Source organism: Stenella coeruleoalba, assembly GCF_951394435.1.
Source record: "Stenella coeruleoalba genome assembly, chromosome: 5".
In the NCBI taxonomy this organism is placed as follows: Eukaryota; Metazoa; Chordata; class Mammalia; order Artiodactyla; family Delphinidae; genus Stenella; species Stenella coeruleoalba.
This window is the reverse complement of record NC_137150.1, coordinates 92,370,948-92,393,025: the sequence shown is the minus strand read 5'-3', so window position 1 is coordinate 92,393,025 and position 22,078 is coordinate 92,370,948. Positions and strand designations below refer to the sequence as shown.

General features: G+C 35.5%; 1 protein-coding gene across 4 annotated transcripts in view; it reads left to right on the top strand.

Moving 5' to 3' along the window:
- The window catches only part of ALCAM (activated leukocyte cell adhesion molecule), a 201,735-nt gene that overhangs the window by 91,038 nt on the left and 88,619 nt on the right, over nt 1-22,078 (top strand). The window lies entirely within an intron of this gene.

The following is a 22,078-nucleotide window of genomic DNA, read 5'->3' as shown; positions in this document are numbered from 1 at the left end:
CAGTGTATTTTCTCTTGTTCTGTGAGAGGGTGTTCAGTTTAAGTTGTCCCAAAACATAAGATTAATACCTAAGAGACTTATAGCAACCATATGTACCTTCATTCATAATTGGTCTAATTTTATAGGTAGCTCTGCTTTCAATGACAAATGAAAAATATTCAGATTTAAGCCACTCCTTATTTTAAAAAAAGGGATAAAAGGAGCTTTATCATTTATATTCAAAAGTTAGTCACTTTCTCTTCATATCTGGGAGTAGGTGATACCGATCTGCTACCTTGACAATGAAGAACATTGATATCATTGGCAGTAGACATACTATAATTTTTAATTATAAACTATAATGTTTCACTTACCATTATAATATATTTATAAGAATTATTGTTTTTCAGTCTCCTTTGCCTTCCCAGTTTTTATTTGTGTCACATATAAAATGCTTTACAGGTTCCAGCCAGTGCATTGATTCAACTGGCCCATTGAAGATCATCCCCACAACAGCTCAATTAGAGCAAATAATATCTGATTATCTAACAACTGCCATGTTCTTGTAGATACAGCCAAACTCATCTACTTATCCCCCTGCTGTGGCTAAAAATCTGGCAGTGCACTTTCTAACCTATTTTCTCTTGATAGTGTTTGCTTACATTGTCAGTAGGCAGAGGGCATTTGTTTTGAAGCCTGGATTTTGAATTTAAACCATCAAGCAAAGTCTATTAACGCAGAAGGTTTTAAGTTTATAGTTTCCTCAATGAATACTTTTTTTTTTTTGCGGTACGCGGACCTCTCACTGCTGTGGCCTCTCCCGTTGCGGAACACAGGCTCTGGACACGCAGGCAGGCAGACTCTGAACCACTGCGCCACCAGGGAAGCCCAATGAATACATTTTAAAATGGTACAGATAACTATATAACATCTTTCATGTGAGGTTGGCCTGTATGCTAGAAAAATTTTAAATGAGATTTTTAAAAACACTCTGGTTGCTCTGAGGGGAAATCACTCAGGTAAATCTATAGAAATAAAACACTAAATTGCAGTATATGTTCTGTTCATCTGTTTCAGTAGTGTAGTTTCCTGAAACTAATTTGCTGGTTAAGTTAGCATTTCCCTTTAAAATAGTCTTTACTGAGTAGATAAGACATATCTATAACTTTTCATTAACTGGGGCATAAGTTTTAAATAAAGAAGACAATCACACACATAATTTGGCAGTAAAGTTTCTCAGCATCAAATATAACTATGTTATAAATTTTATGCTCAGTAAAAGATCAGATTATTTGAATAAGTCTAAGAGAAAACTCTTCTAAAATGTTGTCTCTGATTATTGGACTAACTCTGAAAACTTAACTCATATCTGTCATAGCTTCTCCCAGTTTCTCAGGAACTTCACACTCTATTTTTTTTTTGCGGTACGCGGGCCTCTCACTGTTGTGGCCTCTCCCGTTGCGGAGCACAGGCTCCGGACGCGCAGGCTCAGTGGCCATGGCTCACGGGCCCAGCCGCTCCGCGGCATGTGGGATCTTCCCAGACCCGGGCACGAACCCATGTCCCCTGCATCGGCAGGCGGTCTCTCAACCACCGCGCCACCAGGGAAGCCCTCACACTCTCTTTTGTCTATACTCTCTCCCAGTGAACTGGATCCTTGCCATCATTACCATGCTCAAAATTTTGCCATGTTAAAAAATGTATTTCTATATCTCCCGTTTTCTTCATTCTTCAAACCACCACCTTCTTTCTCTTTCTTCTTTTTTAACAACCAAACTCCCTTTTTAACAACGCATGCCTTTCTCCTCAGGGTCTAATTTTCCTTCAAGCTTCAGCCCTCTAGCAAAAAAGTGATTCCTTGTAAGATCAACAGTGGCCCATGTTGCTAAAGTGATGGGATTTTTGATTCTTTATTTTATATGGCTTCTCTGGTACACCACAAGCTAATCATGATTCCTTCCTCCAGACACTATTTTCTTGCCCTTCACCACACTACACAACACTCGTTCTTTCCTTTGCTCGCTCATTCTCATCTACCTAACCTTTAAATGGTGGAGTTCCATGAGCCTCTGATGGCATATTTCTATAGCAATTCTCTTCTCTTTCTCTAAATGTTCTCATTTATAATCATAGCATTCATTGTCATCTCTGTGCTCATGATCCTCAAATTTACACCTCTAAACCAAAACACTTCTCTGATGTCCATTCTATATTGAGCTGTATGCGTGAATTCTTCCTCTGAATATCTTACAGCACCTCCACTAAAATTCAGTCTGTCCCAACAAGTACTCTGTAATTCTTCCACAGATTTCTACCTTTTCTGTCTTTCCCATCTCAGCAAGTGGCATCACCATCTGCTTAGTTGCTTAGGCTAGAAACCTAAGAACTGTTGTTTACTATTCTCTTTGACTCTCCAAATTCAGAATATCTGCTAGCCCTTTCCATTTTAAATCCCCCGTCTAAAGTGCATTAAATGGCTATCCATTGCAACATGAGAAAAAAGTAATTTACTTGGTCTGCCAGGTTCAGCTAACCTTGCCTGCCTTACCTGGAGACCATCTTCCTTTCTCTCTGTGCTTCACTAACAGGCTTTTCCTAGGGTCCTTCAAACACATTTTCCCCTTTCTGATTCAAGCCTCACTTATTCCTCCCTCTATCTAAAACTCTCTCCATTGATTAATTAACTTTTGTTCATTCTTCAAAGCTCAGTTCCATTTTCTGTCACTTGAGGACATCTACTACATGCTTTGATATCACTATTTGCTTTAATTTCATAGCACAGTTATAATTAAATAGTTAGCTATTTTTGTATTCTTATTTGCTTTCTAACTTCCCCACTAGAATATAAACTTTATTAGAACAGAGAATATGATTACGTCCCTAACTTTTGGCATGATGCGTCACATGTACAGAGGGTATTTTTAAAATAATTATCAAGTTAATAAATACATAATGAGTGAAAATTTTCTTCTCTAATTAGATTTGAAAATGTAAGTGCTTTAAAAACTAAAACAATACAAAATAAATGTTTGATTATATAAGTCAAATAAAAATAAATGTTTAGAGCTTTATTAAGATTTTTTAAAGTTTTCTGTTATTCACAAAGAATTGAATTAAAACTTTTCTTGTTGTTTGTTCAGGTTGCAGATTTTTCCATTACTGTATTTTAAATTGTGGAATCAATATTTTACAAACATTTTCTTCTTTTATTGTAAACATGCTATACATATTTAACAAAGGTTTCTTTTCCAGGTTAATTGTATAATAACAAATAGATTTACAAATAGGTACAATCAGTGAAAAGTACTGAATACAAAAGACTGATTAATGAGTTTTGCAAAATTAAAGTGCTTTTGGAAGTATAGCAAAAAAAAATTACCCAATTTCATAATTATTTTTTACATTCATATTCCTTCCTTTTAAGGTCTTAAACAAAAACACATAAGTTCTGAAAAACTTTCACTAACTAGCTCACTGACAACATGTATCTAAATATTTTGAAGACATTTAGAAGTAAGATCCCAGACTTTTGCTTACCTCTGAGCACTTTTTCAGCTCTTCAGTTCTATGAACACCTGAGTATACTAGAGTAATACATCATATCTATTGTTTTGGAAGGTTATTGTCTTCATAATTATATTTCATAAGTAACAAAAGCTTGGCATTTTAAGTAACAATTGTTTTTCTAGTTATTTTATTGTTGATTCTAATTTAATTCCATAATGATCAGAGAAAATATTTTTATGATTTTAATCGTTTCATATTTGAGAGAGCTGTTTTATGGCCCAACATATGTCTATCTTGGGTACATACTATGTGTACTTGAAAAGATCGTGTACTTTGCATTTACTGGGTTATTTTATATAAATATCAACAGGTTAAAGGTGCTTGATCATGTTGTTTAGATTATCTACATTTGTACTGTGTTTTTGTGACTACTTGTTCTATCAGTTGCTGAGAGGATGTTAAAAATCTCCAACTATGATTGTAGAATTATTTATTTTCCCCTTTACTTCTATATGTTTTTGCTTTCATGTACTTCTGTTATTAGGTTCATATACATTTATGATGGCTGTATCTTTCTAATTCTTTTATCATTCTGCAAAGCTTCTTTTATGTTAGTAATACTCTTTGTTTGGGTCTATTTTATCTGATATAAAATAACCATGTTATATGTTTCTTATGTTTACTATTAGCATGGTCAATCTTTTTTTACATATATCTGTTTTGAAACTATTTCTTTGTACTTGAATTAAGTAGCCATTCTTTATGAATTTAGATAGTGTGAATCAGTCCCATAAAATGTAATTACACCTAATGTCTGTATCTGCAAAGTTTCGAACAGATCATATAATATGGAGATTACACTCAGTTGTGGCTAATCTACTCCTACCCCATACCAGGCACAATCTGGAATGTAGCATCTCTGTATTCCTTACTACCTATCCTAACAGTATGAAATACACATTTTGGCATAATCCATTAGCAAACAAAGATATCTGGGAAAAATAGTGGAAGTGAGAATAATTTAAAAGTTTATTCATTCATTGGCCTCCAATTTCTGGTCTAGCTAGTGTTATTTAAACCTCGTGTTGCTGGAGTTTGTGTGTGTGTGTGTGTGTGTGTGTGTGTGTGTGTGTGTGCATACTGTGAAGTTTTTGAAATAGTTCCTAAGAGGTGGTTTGAGAAGGGAGCAGAATTCAGAGCCATTGACTTAACAGAAAATCATAGAGCTCAGATCCAAATCCCTCCGAAGCGTGGCTTCAGCATGACCAGACATCTGAGGTTTTGGAAGGGGCATGCTAGGCTAACACGTAGCAAAAAAGGTTCTTGTTAGAATGAGAACTTTTCTCTGTACATAGAATAAAGCTTGACTTCAGATTTTTTAAACTTTTATGTGCTATTACTTTGAGCCTCTTGTGTTTATGAAATAAAATTTCAGGTACAATGTCTTTTCTGACAACAATTTATTCATGTTAGAAACTGCTTACTCAAGATACAAGCGCTGTCATTTGTTCCCCTAGTCTTACACAGTAATTCAACTGAATTGCTTGCTTGGGGATTCTTTCCTTTGCTTCCACTCTAGTGAAAAGAAGGCACCAGAGAGTGAAATCCTGTTCTCTGATTGATGAGATTTTGTTCAGCCTGTGACAGTGCATAACTTCTCTCACTGCCCTATCCGTTGACCCCCAGAGAGGCTGAAAGTAGCACAACCTTGGGAGATGAGAAGTTTTGATTTTTTTTTCGAACACTATTTATAAGAACAGAACCATCAGCAGTCATGATAGTGGAAAGCAGAATGTATTTTTTAGCCAGAAAGCTAAGAGAAAATTGGTGAGCTCAGGTTGTTTAATGGGACTAATAAAGCAAATGCCATCAGACTTGGCACTTATGTAAGACATATAAAAATATTTTGTTTTCTCAAACCAAAAACTGAGCACATAACTGTAGTCCATAATCCACCTTTTCAATGTTATTCAGTGACTGCAAGGGGAACCAGGGCCGACTTACATTATGCATAGCTTAGTGCTATTCATCTTCCCATACTGGGAAACAACGCAAATTTCATTTTTCACTGATGAAAGTGATGCCTTTACTTTCTAAAAGCCAGAACGTTCATAGCACAGGTTATATAAGTCACTAAGTTAAAATGTAATGTTTGGCATTAAAAGAAAGAAAAAGTGAGGGAAATGATGGTAAACTGTGGTGTGTAATTCTGCATCAGTAGTTTTTTCTTATCTTTTTCAAGAGCTAATTCTACAAGGAGTCCAGACTAAATACAGATTTGATTTTATTTTACTATTTTTCCCTTTTCAGTTGACTTAATGTAAAATGCTTTGGTCTTCCCTTGAGGTATGGTTGACACGCAATATTAATTAGTTTCAGGTGTACAGCATAGTAATTCAACATTTGTATACTTTGTGAAGGGGTCACCACAATAAGTCTAGTAACCATATGTCACCTTACAAAATTAACACAATATCATTGACTATATTTCCCATGCTGTACATTATATGCCCATGACTTATTTATTTTATAACTGGAAGTTTGTACTTCTTAATCCCCTTCACCTATTTTGCCTCCTCCACCCCTTTCCCCTCTGGCAATCACCAATCTGTTCTCTGTATCTATGAGTCTGTTTCTGTTTTGTTGTGTTTGTTTCTTTTGTTTTTTAGATTCCACATATTAGTGAAATCATACAGTATTTGTCTTTCTCTGACTTGTTTCGCCTAGCATAATACCCTCAAGGTCCTTCCATGTTGTCACAGATGGCAAGATTTCATTCTTCTTTATGGCTAGTATTCCATTGAATGTATACACCACATCTTTTTTATCCATTCATCTATACACAGACATTTAGGTTGCTTCCATATCTTGCCTACTGTAAATAATGCTGCAATGAACATATGGGGATGCTATATCTTTTCAAATTGTTTTTTTTGGTTTTCTTTGGAAAAATACCCAGAAATGGAATTGCTGGATCATATGGTAGTTCTATTTTTAATTGTTTGAGGAACCACTATACTGTTCTCCATAGTTACTGCACCAATTTACAATCCTACCAACAGTGTATAAGGGTTCCCTTTTCTCTACATTGTTGCCAACACTTGTTATATCTTGTTTTTTTGATAATAGCCATTCTGACAGGTGTGAGGTGATATCTCACTGTGGTTTTGATTTGCGTTTCCCTGGCAATGAGTGATGTTTTTCATGCACCTCTTGGTCATCTGTATGTCTTCTTTGGAAAAATGCCTATTCAGATCCTCTACTCATTTTTAATTGGATTATTTGGGTTTTTTTGTTGTTGTTATTGAGTTGTATGAATTCTATATATATTTTAGATATTATCCCCTTATCAGATTATGATTTGCAAACATCTTCTCCCATTGAATAGGCTCTCCTTTTCATTTTGTTGATGGTTTCCCTCACCATGCAGAAGTTTTTTGGTTTGATGTAGTCCCATTTGTTTATTTTTGTTTTTGTTTCCCTTGCCTTTTGGAGTTGGATCCCAAAAAACATTGCTAAGACTGACGTCAAAGAGCTTACCACCTTTGTTTTCTTCTAGGAGTTTTATGGTTTCAGGTCTTCATTTAAGTCTTTAATCCATTTTGAGTTAATTTTTGTATAAGGTATAAGATAGTGGTCCATTTTTATTTTTTGCATGAATCTTTCTAGTTTTCCCAACATCATTTATTGAAGAGACTGTCCTTTCCCCATTATATGTTCTTGCCTCCTTTGTTGTAAATTAATTGAATATATATGTGTGAGTTTATTTATGGGCTCTTTATTTTGTTCCATTAATCTATGTGTCTGTTTTTCTATTAATACTATACTGTTTTGATTACTATACTTTTGTATTTTACAGTTTTAAATCAGGGAGCATGATAACCTCCAGTGTTGTTCTTTCAGAAGATTCTTTTGGCTATGTGGCATTAAATACAGGTTTTAAATGGTGCCTTTACCAAAAGGAACCAAATAGGGGAATATTTCGTTTGTTAAATTTCTCTACATATTTCATAAAGTGAATTAAGACATAGACTTCCACAAATTTAGGAATGAGAGGTTTTCTTGATGGAAAAAAATAAAATAAAGCTATGTTTTCCCTTTGTTGTTTAGGTATTCTTAGTCTTTTCTTTATAAAATTGTAAAGGTGTTCTTTGAGCTGCTTGACCAATTCATTGAAGATAAATTGTATGTTTAAATTCAAAATGAGAATTAAATCTATTGGCCTCTTCACTATTTACTGCATCATGTCTGGTAATTAGAGAGTAAACAAGGCTATTCATTTAAGTTTACAGAACAATATAATCTGCTAGTTAATCAAAGCCTCATGTTTCATGATTTGTGACTAAAATCAGGGACCAAGTCTTTCTCTGTGAGTCAATAATTTTGTAAAACAGAGATAGGAGGTCTTTCAGGAAAAATTGTACCCAAGAACATCTAAGCAGTCATGGCTACCCGGGGAGTAGAAAAGTTAAACTGGTCTTTATGGAAACTACTGAATTTCCTTTTGTCACCATCCGAATTTCTCCTGCTACTCAATCTGAAGAGATTAGTGGAAAACTAAGTAGATTATAAATGAGTAAATAAATTTATTCATTACCTAGGTTTTCATTCTTCAGAAAGACTTCCTCGAGCCCCAGCTTAGGTAAAGTACCTCTTATGTATGACTTTTCTTGGAACATAGCATGCATCACATACATGTCTCTTTGTTTCTCTCCATTTGCTAGACAGTGAGCTAAATGAGGGTAGAAACTATGTCCAAGTCATCATTCATTTGTTCGTTCTTGTTCTATTCATTCATCCATAAAAATTTATAGAGCACCTACTGTGTGTTAGGCCTTACAATGAATTGTGGTAGAATGGGGAGCGTGAGGAGGAGACAGATGACAGACATCCATATAAGATGTTAGGGGGACTTTGTGTTTGATTAGGTGTGGGGAACTCAGGGTGGTAGAGAAATCTAGAGTGACACCCACCTGCCCAATTTGATTGCCTGTATAGATTGTTGAATTAGTGACCTAGTAGAAAATACAGGAGAAAAATTTCTTGCCTTTGGATGATAGAGTGAGGAGAGTAAGAAAATAATTGATTCCGTTTGGGCCATATTAAGTTTAATAAGATGTAAAACATTCAGGTGAAGAAGACTTGTGAGCAACTGCAAAGATGGGTCTGGATCACAGAAGCATGGTCAGGGCTGAATATACAAACCGAGAGATCCCGGCAACTGGATGCAGTTGAAATAACTTAAACAGCCAGGCAGGCAGAGAAAGAAGAATTACTCAGAGAGGATAGAAGAGTAGCAGGAGAGCAAGATACCATGGACGCCAAACAAAGAATATGTATTATAGGACACACGTGAACACAAGTTACATTGGGGTGAAAGGGGGTGAAATGAAGTACATGTGATAAATAATTTTTATCAGATTTATAGTTTGCTTTCCTCTGAACATCAGAGCTTAGGCTGTCTGGGGTTTTACAAAACCCAATTAAGTTACAAGTGCTTTTTAACAAGCTGAGGGTTCTTAAACAAGTCTCAATGTGTCTGTATATCTTTTTCCTTTATTTGTAAAATTTAGAAACTCAATAAAATGATCCTTCTGGAGCCAATATTTTACATTCAGTACTGGAAATAAGCAGGTAAGCATTCTTGACCAGAAGCTATTTCCCAGGGGATAAAAGTAGACAAATAGAGCCATCATATGTCAAGTTCATATCATATATCAGAAGATCAATGATGGAAGAAAATGTTGAAGTCATACAAATAGGAAAGTTCAAGAGCAACTTTTGCTGTGTTTGCTCTACTGGATGAATTACTTTCATTATATAACAATTGGGAGACCAAATCAAGAATCTCAATAATCAGGGCGTCGGCAATGTGTTCCCCCACAAGCTTAATCCAAATGACATCTTATATGATTGTCACACCCAGGTCTCAAGGAAAAAATTGTTAAATCTAAATGATTCCAGATGAACAAAGATCAGTGAGTCACATTATTATTACCAAGTCAATATTAATACATACCTCCATGCGGAAAAAAAGAAAGATCTATTTGTTGAGTTATACACAGTTAACTGAAGAATTTTTTACCAAAACTCAAGCTTTCTTAACCAAAGTCAATGTGGATGACTTTTAGGGTGTTATCAGTACCACAAAGACCCAAAGATACTAGTACCTAATAACATCAGGTTTCAGACAATAGAGAGAGGGGAGAAGAGGAATCATCAACATCCAAAGACATTTGTACCTGATGCTAATTACCCCCAGGTGCTCAGATTAATATTCTTTCAATATAAACATGTGGGATAAACAGCTGTCATGGAAATGTGCCACCAAAATGAAAACTTCACTCAACTAGAGTAACAGTTTGGAAGCTAGTGACCCAGTACATGCTCATACTTTAGGAAAGCAAATACTTTTCACTAAGCCCATAAACAAACTTACAATCAGGAAGGATTTCTTTGGAAAATAGTAGAAATCTCAAAAGCATGCTCAATATTTACCAAATGTCCCATAAACATTTGCTCAAAAATTAAAATGTATAACAATATTTTATTCATTATCCAATGTTTAATGATCAAATGTTGAGTTACAAAAATAAACTCTGCTTTACATATGAAGACAAAAATAAAAGTAGATATTCTTGCAAAATCAAATATTGCATCTCTAATGCAGTATGAAAAGAAGCCTGTGAATGGTCCATCCAAATTGCTGGCATCAATGCTGACACATTTTTTGACTGCTTCTGGTCAAAAACTGCCCTTGCGTTTTGCCTTGAGTACTTCACTGATTTATATTTGAAAGAAATCTTGCAATTACAAGATTGCAATTACAAGTCCTGAAAAGAATACTGGTAGATAGTCTAGGATTGTTTTGGAGATGCCAGACAGCAGGACTACAGTGTGCGTGTGTGCGTGTGTGCGTGTGTGTGTGTGTGTGTGTGTGTTTGAGAGAGAGAGAGAGAGGGAGGTAGGGAAGGAGAGGGAGAAGAAAGAGAAGAGAAGAGAGAGGTAGAGATAAAAGCATTGCCTGTAACAAAAAAAATATAGAAGAAATTCACGTGCTTCTATGCTTCCTGGAATGCAGAAGACCCATTAAATCAATATGGTTTAACCCAAAAAGTTGGATTTAAGTATTAGGTCTATAAGACGACTGACAGATGGAGTTATGTCAACTATTCACTATTTATTTACTCATTCAATAAATATGTAGTGCAGACCAACCATCTGGGTTATTGAATAATAATCATGGTATTAATGAAATTATGTATCTACCAACCTTGGTTTTAGGTTAAACAATATGAAATTACCTACCTGTGGTCATTTTTAACCTCAAAAAGGGCTAGTTCATATTCTGAACCTAGTATTTGATTTATCACTGAGTATTCTAATGGTAAATGTTAATTAACAACTTGTAAAGACAATTTAAGAAAAGCACAAATTTATATGAATCCAAATAATGACATGCAAATTTAAGCTTTGACTCTGTTAGACAGACTAGCGCAAACTATACCAATTTACTAAAAAGAATAATTCTTACAATCTGTGTCAAGCAAGGCCTTGTTCCTCTTGATGTTTTACCAGCTACCAAAATAGCAAGATCAGATTTCTTATTAGAAATTTACTGCTTACAATACTTTTTGCATTAAACAGTTGTTTCAATAACCTTTAACTAAAGCATTAAAAGAGTTAATCTATATGTAGCAACTTTGAACCTTTCTAAATTTAATGTTTTTAGATGAAAGCATTGATCTTCCTATGCATTAGAAAACAGCATCCTGCTGGGCAGTGTCGTTACAACGATAGCCCTACTAGGAGAGACACCAGTCCAATTTATTGAATGAAGATCGTAAAACTGTGATAGATACTTCTAAAGCTCAGCTTGATTCTTTAAAAATGCTTTCATGCATAGAGGCTGCTTACTGTACTCAAGTTATTTGAGATGTTGTGGCACTTACTGAATTTTCACATAAAGTGCAATTTTATGAGTAAGACTGTTATATCAGTTAATAATAGTCTGTTATTAAATGTTCCAAGTAGGCATTCAACAAACTTCAATTGTGTCTTTATATTATACTTAACTGTAACTCAGTAATTCTTCTTTAAGGGAGAGGCCAGTAGAAAGAGAGCAAATTGCATGACAAAGTCCATATTATGGGGAATTAGCATTTGTTTTTAATAAGGAGAGAATGTGTTCTACATCATTTTGAATTCTCATCTTATGCATCTTAGTGAGTATGTACCTGTTATAATTACAGTGGTTGTTTACTAGTAATTTACCACAAAACAGGATGCATATACAGACTGTTAAATTAATTTGCTAGATATGGGCATTTAGGAAGGTCAGCTTCTGATAGTTAACCAATCCAAAGGCATTCCTAAAAATATAGATGAAAAATACTTTAGGAAATAGCTTCATTTATCTTTCAACATTAATTTTCAGATTGGTTAGCATGAGGTCTAACTTTAAAATGGATGAATTATATTTTTAAAATAAACACCTGCATTAAAAATTAGGTTATTTTTAACAGTGAATTATTCTTATGCTATCTCTCTGAGCAGAGTACTAACGTATTTATTTAGTTAGTTGCTGTACTAGGCTCAGATTCAAAATAGGTTACCAATGAAGGAAGAGGATTTTTGCCTAGTTTTGCAAGAGTTTTATCTATAAGCCCTATAAAAAGGAAAGCGTTCATTTGGGGAAATCAGCTAAGATTCAAGAGCATACATTTTAGAGGTACAATAACTATTTTTTTTAAAATCTAACTATACAAAATTGTCTGGGGCCCACTGACATTTTTAATCAGAAGGTCTCCTCTCATTCTTTTCTTCCCCTTGCATCCATCTCCCAGATCCTCATGGAGATTTATGTGTGAGGGGAGATTCTAGGTAAATTATATCTTTTTATTACCCATTAGGGTCTAAACTTAAAGCCATATGTAACCTGTGTTCTTGGCTAGCTGGGCTGAACTTCTACCTAATGGAGTGTATATCTAAGTAAGGCCTAGACTAAAATCTAATTTTGAGGTCAACTCCTCTTCCCTTTTTTCTGGTTTATGTCATAGGCTTGTGAGAAGAAAATGAAGTGTTCCTGTCCCATGTTCCCCTATTAACTACACAGAAAGAATAAGAGAAAAATAACGCAAAGAGGACAAGTAATCCAAGAGCTATAACAGATCCCAAGAAAGGGAGGCCGGAAATAAAAGAGCTCTTAATAATAGTTTCTTTCACCAGAGATCATAATCTCCCACAATCATGCCTTTGCCATGACTAACTTTAGTACATATTGTTAAGAGTTATGAGGTCAGAGAGGGAGGTGGAGTTGAGTTTTTTATCCTAACCCCAGACTAAAGACTTTACAGGGTAGAGAGCAAGACTTGCTCCTGAGAACTGATGATGTTGTAGGGGAAGATTAAATTACTACTTTAAGAAGAGTTCCTAGGCTGAGCCAGCAAAATTTAAGGAGCTTGCAGAGAGTGCCACCAACCTGAATGCAAAGGTCAATCCAGGCAGAAATGGAGACCAGGAGAACTCCAGCAGAAAATGAATAAAGCTTTAGTTTAGGCACAGGCCCAGTAGCAATAATTGAACTAAGTGTGCGGCATAAATAAATGGGACTCCTACTATAAGTCTTTATAAAGATATGTAGAGAGGAATCTAAGGGAGGATAAACCCATTAAACAGCTTTGACACTGATGTGTGGAAAAAGAGTGAGTACATGAATTTCAACAGAAAGCAAATTTAAAAAACAGACAAACAAAAGGGAATTGAGTGGACATAATTGAATGAGTGGATCTGTGATTAAGATAGAGTAAAAAGCAGAGTAAAAAGCATGTTAATACTTGAAAACATGTTAAACCAACTCACTTCATCTCTCTGGACTTCAGTTTTCTTTTGCGCAAATTGAGGGGATTAGATTGAACCTGGTAATTTATAATGTTCCTCAAGGATCTAAAAATCTAAGATTCATGGCTCTAAATGAATTGAATAATGTATCTATTTATCTGCAACAAATTTATTTAAACTCAGATTTTTTTCTTGAAGATAACATTTTGCTAAGGGTATGTTAGATAATGAAAATACTTCATGAAGTTAGACTGAAGAGTATCAAAGGGAAAAATTGAGTTCTAAGAACAGAAAATCCTGATTTCTCAGGTGGTAGTAATGAAACTCCATCATTGGAGAGCCTATTGTTGGAGAGTATTATGTTCTAAATCAGTGCTTCTCAAATTTAATGTGCATAAAGATCTTGTGGGGATATTGTCAAAACTCTGATTCAGTAGATCTTTTTTTTTTTTTTTTTTTTTTTTTTTGCGGTACGCGGGCCCTCACTGTTGTGGCCTCTCCCGTTGCGGAGCACAGGCTCCGGACGCGCAGGCTCAGTGGCCACGGCTCACGGGCCCAGCCGCTCCGTGGCATGTGGGATTTTCTTGGACCAGGGCACGAACCCATGTCCCCTGCATCGGCAGGCGGACTCTCAACCACTGCGCCACCAGGGAAGCCCCTGATTCAGTAGATCTTGAAGGTGGGGATGATGCTGAGCTTCTTAGTCCTAGCAAACTCCCATGTGATATCAATAAGTAGCACATTTTTTTTCATATCCCAGTACATGTTATATTCTGATGGTTTGAGGTGAAAGAAGGCAAATCCATGTATACCATATTTATTCATACGTCATATTTTGGCAATTATTACAGTAATATTCATCTAGAACTAGCTCTGTATCTATCCTGACGCAAGAAGAAGAAATTGCTGCCAGGACTTAGCTAATGAAAAAAACTAGGAGTCAACTGTGTAGGTTCTTGTGTGAATAGTTAAGGCTGCTGGATTTTATCTCAGTTGTCTGATTCCCTCTTATGATTTAGTTCATTCTAGTGGAAGATAGTTTAGAAGAAGCAAGGAAAGGAAGGGAAAATCCTTAAACCAGACACACTAAAGAATTGATGGTTGACAGTGATGAAGGAGATTGAAGAATCAGAATCTAGAAAAACACAGCAATTCAGAAGGCATTTAGTTGATGGTCCAACACACTCAGACTACATGGTACCTCCCAGGGAATTCATTCTCTTAAATACAGGACAATAGTTTTGATCCTCATGTCATCTAAAATAGGATAGGTTATGCTCAGCCTGTTACCAAGTTTGACGGATAAATCAGTGGAGTGTTCAGTGCCTTTTAGAGAAATTGCCACCTAAAATGTCAAAGCCTGTTTTGTTAATATAATTTTATAATTAAATGGGTATATTTTAGTTATCTTGAAAATTTTCTCATCCAGAACATTTTATTCTCCAGGGAAAGATATATAAAAGAGGTGTCACTGTAATTAGAAATGAAATAATTTGTTGTCTTCTTGAGGTGTTAATTTTTTCCGCTGAACAAACAGCATATTCATTCAGAACTATGGGAACAAAAAGGGGAAAGGAAAGAAAGATACAAGAAAAAACAAACAAGGAAGAGGAGAGGCTTCGAGATAGAATATATGTGCTCTAAAAAGTCACTTTTTCCAAATCTAAATTCTAACCTGACTTCAGTGAAGTTTAGCAATTATAAGCATTCTCCCTAATATTTCTTAAGAGCATTCTATGAAAAGTAGAATAATTATTGTTTTGATTTATGTTCTTGGTTATGCAAATTAAGAATTTAATTTGACATTTTTGACATTTTATTCTATGCAAATAAACTTCAAATTAGGCATAAATATTAGGTGTATATTTTAGATTACTGTTCTCAGCAGGGTAATATGGGGGAAGCACTATGTTGAGTCAGGGACTATGAACTGAGGAAAATCAGCATCAACTGGCTGGATGGCCTTGGGTAAATCATTTCCTGTCTCTTGGTCTCTAATTCTTCAACTGAGAAATGAGTGGTGTGGATGCGTGTGGGAGGTCAGTGTCACTCATGATACCTAAGTTACGAGAATCTATAGGCGTATGACCATGATAATGCCAATAAAATAGAAATGATAATGATAAAAATAATAAACTAATTACACTTATGGAGCACATTCTGAAGTACCAGGCTGTGGTAAGCAGGATAATGACCTGACCCCAACCAAACATGTCCACCTTCTGTTCCCTGGAAACCATGAATATATTTCTTTACATAGCAGAAGGGACACTGCTGATGTAATTAATGTTAAGAACACTTAGATGAGGAGGAGATTATCCTGGATTGTCCAGGTATCCCAACCTAATTACATGAGTTCTTAAAAGCAGAAAAGCTTTGCTGCTGCAGTGAGAAAAACATGCAATGTTGCTGGCTTTGAGGATGGAGGAATGGGGCTATAAGACAAGGAATGTATTGCACACATCTTCTACAAGGCAACAGAAGGCAAGAAAATGGATGCTCCCACAGAGCTTCCAGAAAGGAACATAACCCTGCTGACACCTTGATATTAGCCCAGTGAGACCCAGGTCAGACTTCTGACCTCCAGAAACTGTAAGATAATAAATTCTTATTTTTTTAGCCACTATGTTTGTGATAATTTGTTGCAGCAGCAATAAAAAAAAATTCTGATGTATCAGGCTCTCTGCTACAGTAATTTAAATTAATTCATTCTGGCCTCACAACCCTAAGAAATAAAGGCTATCATTATCCTCAGTTTATACATGAGGAAATTGAGGTTTAAGGTGTTTGAATATCTTCTCAAGCTTAAAGCTTATAAATGATGAAGCCAGCATTTGACCCCAGGACTGTTTTGTTCAACTAAAGATGATGTATTTAAAATGCCTTTATATATAAAACCAAGTAATAGTTTCCTGTTTTATTTCTCCTACTGTAGAATGAAACCAGTTTTTCTTTACCAGTTGCCTGCTGGAAAAATGGGCCAGTGAGGATACCTCTGTGAGGATTTGGGGTACTTTGGAAAAAAATCACTGTGTTCATTGTGTAAAATTAGTTTCATTTCTCTTTCTAAAGTCATTAACTTTACTTTTCTTGTAATCAGAATGATTTTGATAGTATTTTATAAGGGAAGAATAAAGCATATCATCACTAGTCTGACGTATTCTAGAATGTAGCAAAGGATTTTTTATTTGATGATGGAGCTTCCTTCCTCCCTCCTGCCTCCCTCCCCCTCCCTCCCTCCCTCCCTCCCTTCCTTCCTTCCTTCCTTCCTTCCTTCCTGCCTTCCTTCCTTCATTCCTTCCTTTTTCCTTTCTTCTTTCCTTCTTTCTTTTTTCCTTTTCACCCTAAGCAGCTAAACTCATTTATCTGAGAAAAAGGAAAAAAGGTTAGGTCTCTATTTAAAAAAATATGTTCAATGTCAGTTTGCCAGGAAGCAACACTTTCTCTTCACTTTTATGATGCCCCCCCCATCTATTTATCTTCTCTTTTATTCTTATTGCTACTCCCAGATGCCTCTCTTCTCTTTGATGGATTAATGCTTCTTTCCCCCTTCTTTCAAAAGTTTTCCAAACTCCCTCCTTACTCATTCAAGTTGGGAGAGATTATTTTGCCTGGGGGCTTTGAACATTCTATATGTTCTTCACCGAAATACCACTTCTTCTGTGTCTGAGTGACATCTGATGTGATGAGCTCAAACTCCTGAGAGGTATGAGGTCTCTTTGGCACTGCACCACTGCATTCCACGTCAGGAAGCTGGAGAACCAAAGGTATCTTAGCCCTTTGGTTTCTTCTTCTTTGGTTCTGCAAGCCCTTGAGGCCACTTAGGGGTTGGCAGTATCTCAGACTCTCTGTAAGAAGAATCCTTTGATATGAACTGCAGTACAAGAAGGACATTTTGGTGTGAAGAGGGGGAGAATGAAACTTGTTTTGTTTTACAAAGGAAAAGAAAAACATGATGATGGGTGTAGACAGAAAGAGAATCTGTGAAAGATAGAGTCCTGGTTAAAAAAAAAAAAAAAAAAAAATGACAGACTCAAACTTTGGCAACGGAAGAGTGAGGTGCCAAACTTGTAAAAAAGAAAAAAGCAACATGAATAAGAATTTGTTTTTGTAGAACCTGAGGTTGTAGTCAAAGTATGCAAGCAGGGTGGGATACATTTTACACAGTGTAGCAAGAGCTTAGAATCAGTTTATGTCTAAAATTAGCAAACAAGATCAAAGTGCCATTGACTACCTTTGACAGCAAATAAATGATTAGCTGAGAATGGGTTGATGATTCTACCTAAAGATAAAGAAACTGTTAAGGGCATGGAAAATCATAGATTTACAGAGTACGTTTTATGAGCAATGCATATAAACTTTTTACAAATGAGAACTAAACTATTTCTGCTTTCTTGCTCTTGCTTTTTGTTAACTTTCAACAACTGACTATTCTCAAAGCCTAAATACTTCCATTCGTGGTAGGTTTAAAATGCTTATTAGAAATGGCAATATCTTTTTTTTTAATTTAATTTTATTTATTTTTTTATACAGCATGTTCTTATTAGTCATCAGTATTATACACATCAGTGTATACATGTCAATCCCAATCGCCCAATTCATCCCACCACCATCCCCACCCCCGCGCGGCTTTCCCCCTTTGGTGTCTGTACGTTTGTTCTCTACATCTGTGTCTCTATTTCTGCCCTGCAAACCGGTTCATCTGTACCATTTTTCTACGCTCCACATATATGCGTTAATATACGATATTTGTTTTTCTCTTTCTGACTTACTTTACTCCGTATGACAGTCTCTAGATCCATCCATGTCTCCACAAATGACCCAATTTCGTTCCTTTTTATGGCTGAATAATATCCCATTGTATATATGTACCACTTCTTCTTTATCTATTCGTCTGTCGATGGGCATATAGGTTGCTTCCATGACCTGGCTATTGTAAATAGTGCTGCAATGAACATTGGGGTGCATGTGTCTTTTTGAATTATGGTTTTCTCTGGGTATATGCCCAGTAGTGGGATTGCTGGATCATATGGTAATTCTATTTTTAGTTTCTTAAGGAACCTCCATACTGTTCTCCATAGTGGCTGTATCAATTTACATTCCCACCAACAATGCTAAAGGGTTCCCTTTTCTCCACACCCTCTCCGGCATTTGTTGTTTGTAGATTTTCTGATGATGCCCATTCTGACTGGTGTGAGGTGATACCTCATTGTAGTTTTGATTTGCATTTCTCTAATAATTAGTGATGTTGAGCAGCTTTTCATGTGTTTCTTGGCCATCTGTATGTCTTCTTTGGAGAAATGTCTGTTTAGGTCTTCTGCCCATTTTTGGATTGGGTTGTTTGTTTTTTTAATATTGAGCTTCATGAGCTGTTAATATATTTTGGAGATTAATCCTTTGTCCATTGATTTGTTTGCAAATATTTTCTCCCATTCTGAGGGTTGTCTTTTCATCTTGTTTATGGTTTCCTTTGCTGTGCAAAAGCTTTGAAGTTTCATTAGGTTCCATTTGTTTATTTTTGTTTTTTATTTCCATTACTCTAGGAGGTGGATCAAAAAAGATCTTGCCATGATTTATGTCAAAGAGTGTTCTTCCTATGTTTTCCTCTAAGAGTTTTATAGTGTCTGGTCTTACATTTAGGTCTCTAATCCATTTTGAGTTTACTTTTGTGTATGGTGTTAGGGAGTATTCTAATTTCACTCTTTTACATGTAGCTCTCCAGTTTTCCCAGCACCACTTATTGAAGAGGCTGTGTTTTTTCCATTGTATATTCTTGCCTCCTTTATCAAAAGTAAGGTGACCATATGTGCATCGGTTTATCTTTGGGCTTTCTATCTTGTTCCATTGATCTATGTTTCTGTTTTTGTGCCAGTACCATATTGTCTTGATTACTGTAGCTTTATAGTATAGTCTGAAGTCAGGGAGTCTGATTCTTCCAGCTCCGTTTTTTTCCCTCAAGACTGCTTTGACTCTTCAGGCTCTTTTGTGTCTCCATACAGATTTTAAGATTTTTTGTTCTAGTTCTGTAAAAAATGAGAAATGGCAATATCTTTCTTTAAAATATGTGGATTTTGAAATTACCCAATTATTTTTTCTATCAGAAAAACTTGGGACTTCCCTGGTGGCGCAGTGGTTAAGAATCCGCCTGCCAGTGCAGGGGACACGGGTTCAATCCCTGGTCCGGGAAGACCCCACATGCCGCGGAGCAACTAAGCCCGTGCGCCACAACTACTGAGCCTGCGCTCTAGAGTCCGCAAGCCATAACTACTGAGCCTACGCACCACAACTACTGAAGCCCATGCATCTAGAGCTCGTGCTCTGCAGCAAGAGAAGCCACCACAATGAGAAGCCTACTCACCACAACGAAGAGTAGCCCCCTGCTCAGGGCAGCTAGAGAAAGCCTGCATGCAGCAATGAAGACCCAATGCAACCAAAAAGTTAATTAATTAACTAATTAATTAATTTTTAAAACAAAAAAGAAAAACTTATGGGACCTGTGAAAAGAGAAATATGATCAGAAAAGTTTTTCTACATGTGAAACATTGCACATCGTGACAACAAATTGCAACAATACATTGCATTTTTTAACATTAAATAATGTTTGTCACATAGAGGGATACATCTAGATTTTGCAAATCAGGTGAATGATTTCTTAGCAAATTCTTTTAGTTTGGAGAGAGGCGTGACGCTGCTCGTATATCTTCATTACCTAACAACATTTCGTATTATTGTTTTAATGTCATTCAATATGGATTGATAGCCTTTAAGAAAAAGTCAATTCTGTTCCAAGAATTTACAAAGAGCTTTGCTTCTTATTTTGTGTGTGCAAAGAAAGCAGGAAATATGGGCTAAGGATGGAGGGAAAGGAGATGAAAAATTAATGTTTTACACAGTATCATCCAAACAGAGTTTTTAGTAAAGCTTTCTGTCCTCCTCAGTCACTGAAGAGGAAATATATATTTTCTACCTCCCTGATTGTCTTCAGTTTTGTTAGACTTTGCAGACATCATTCTGCATGCCCCCTCTCATTCTCCATTTTCTACAAGGTCTTTTGACATTCTTGGTGTTAAGAACATTAACAGAACAGGGTGATTGAGGTAGATAAGACAATCTTAGGTAAAGTTGTGGGGTAATTTATTATTACTACAAGAGGTTGTTTCTGAAGAGATTACTTTTCACCGTACTCAGTGAGGTTAGATATTCTGGTTGTCCAATTATTTTAAAATGTGTGTGTGTATGAAAGAAAATATTTTAAAACATTCTTTATTTAAACATTTCATGACAAATTAGATCTGAATGACTGTATCGTCAACATGATAAAGTATATCTAAAAGTAATAAGTGGCATTATACTTATGAGATTCTAGAATCACTGTAATTAAATCAGGTCAAAACCAGTTACTCTTGTAATCAGTCTTCTATTTTTTAAAAAATTTTTACTGGAGTATAGTTGCTTTACAATGTTGTGTTAGTTTCTACTGTACAGCAAATTGAATCAGCTCTATGTATACATATATTCCCTCTTTTTTGGATTTCCTTCCCATTTAGGTCACCGCAGAGCATTGAGTAGAGCTCCCTGTGCTTTACAGTAGGTTCTCATTAGTTATCTATTTTATACGTGTATCAATAGTGTATATATGTCATCTCCAAATTCATTCCACCCCTCCTTCCCCCTTGGTATTCATACGTTTGTTCTCTGTGTCTCTATTTCTGCTTTGCAAATAAGATCATCTATACCATTTTTTTTAGATTCTACATATATGTGTTAATATACGATATTTGTTTTTCTCTTTCTGACTTACTTCACTCTGTATGGCAGTCTCTAGGTCCATCCACATCTCTACAAATGTCCCAATTTCGTTCCTTTTTATGGCTGAGTAATATTCCATTGTATATATGTACCACATCTTCTTAATCCATTCATCTGTCAATGGACATTTAGATTGTCTCCATGACCTGTCTATTGTAAATAATGCTGCAGTGAACATTGGGGTGCATGTGTTTTTTGAATTATGGTTTCCTCTGGGTATGTACCTACTAGTGGGATTGCTGGGTCATATGGCATGTAATCTAAATTAAAGAACATTGACTTTTGGAGTTGACCAACTTTGTTCTAATTCTGTATCTGCCACTTACTAGATTGTTGAGCTAGCAAATCTCATTATTTTTCTGAACTTCAATTTTCTCATCTGCAGATAAAAATGGAAATAATAGTTCTCAGAATTCTTGTGAAAACTAAATGAGGTAATATATATAATTAGCTCATATATGCTTCATAAATAGTAGCTATTTAAAAATATATATGTAATTTATTATATGAATTTATTTTGTTGCTTTTAACAGTGCTGCATGGACCATCATTGTACAAACATTTTACAAGCTTGTCATATTTTTTTCCTTAAGATAAATTCTCTGTTTGTGGAATTGCTTGGTTAAGGAAATGTGCTCATTTTGGTGTTTTGAAAATGCTATATTTAAAAATGCCTTTCAGAAAAGATCTGAGAATGCTATTTCCCTATACCAAGTCCAATTCTGTATATATTTTTCATTTCTGTCTATCTTATAAGTGAAAAATAGTGTTTTGTTTTAATTTATGTTCTTTGTTTTATGTTGAATGACTTTGGATTTATTTTTTTGTAAATTTCCTAGTCTTACCCTTGTCTTTCCCTTATTAATTTGTAAGAGCTTCTTACATATTAAAATATTTAATTCTTTGCTCTGTAAATTGAAAATAAAGTTTCTGGCTTGTTTGC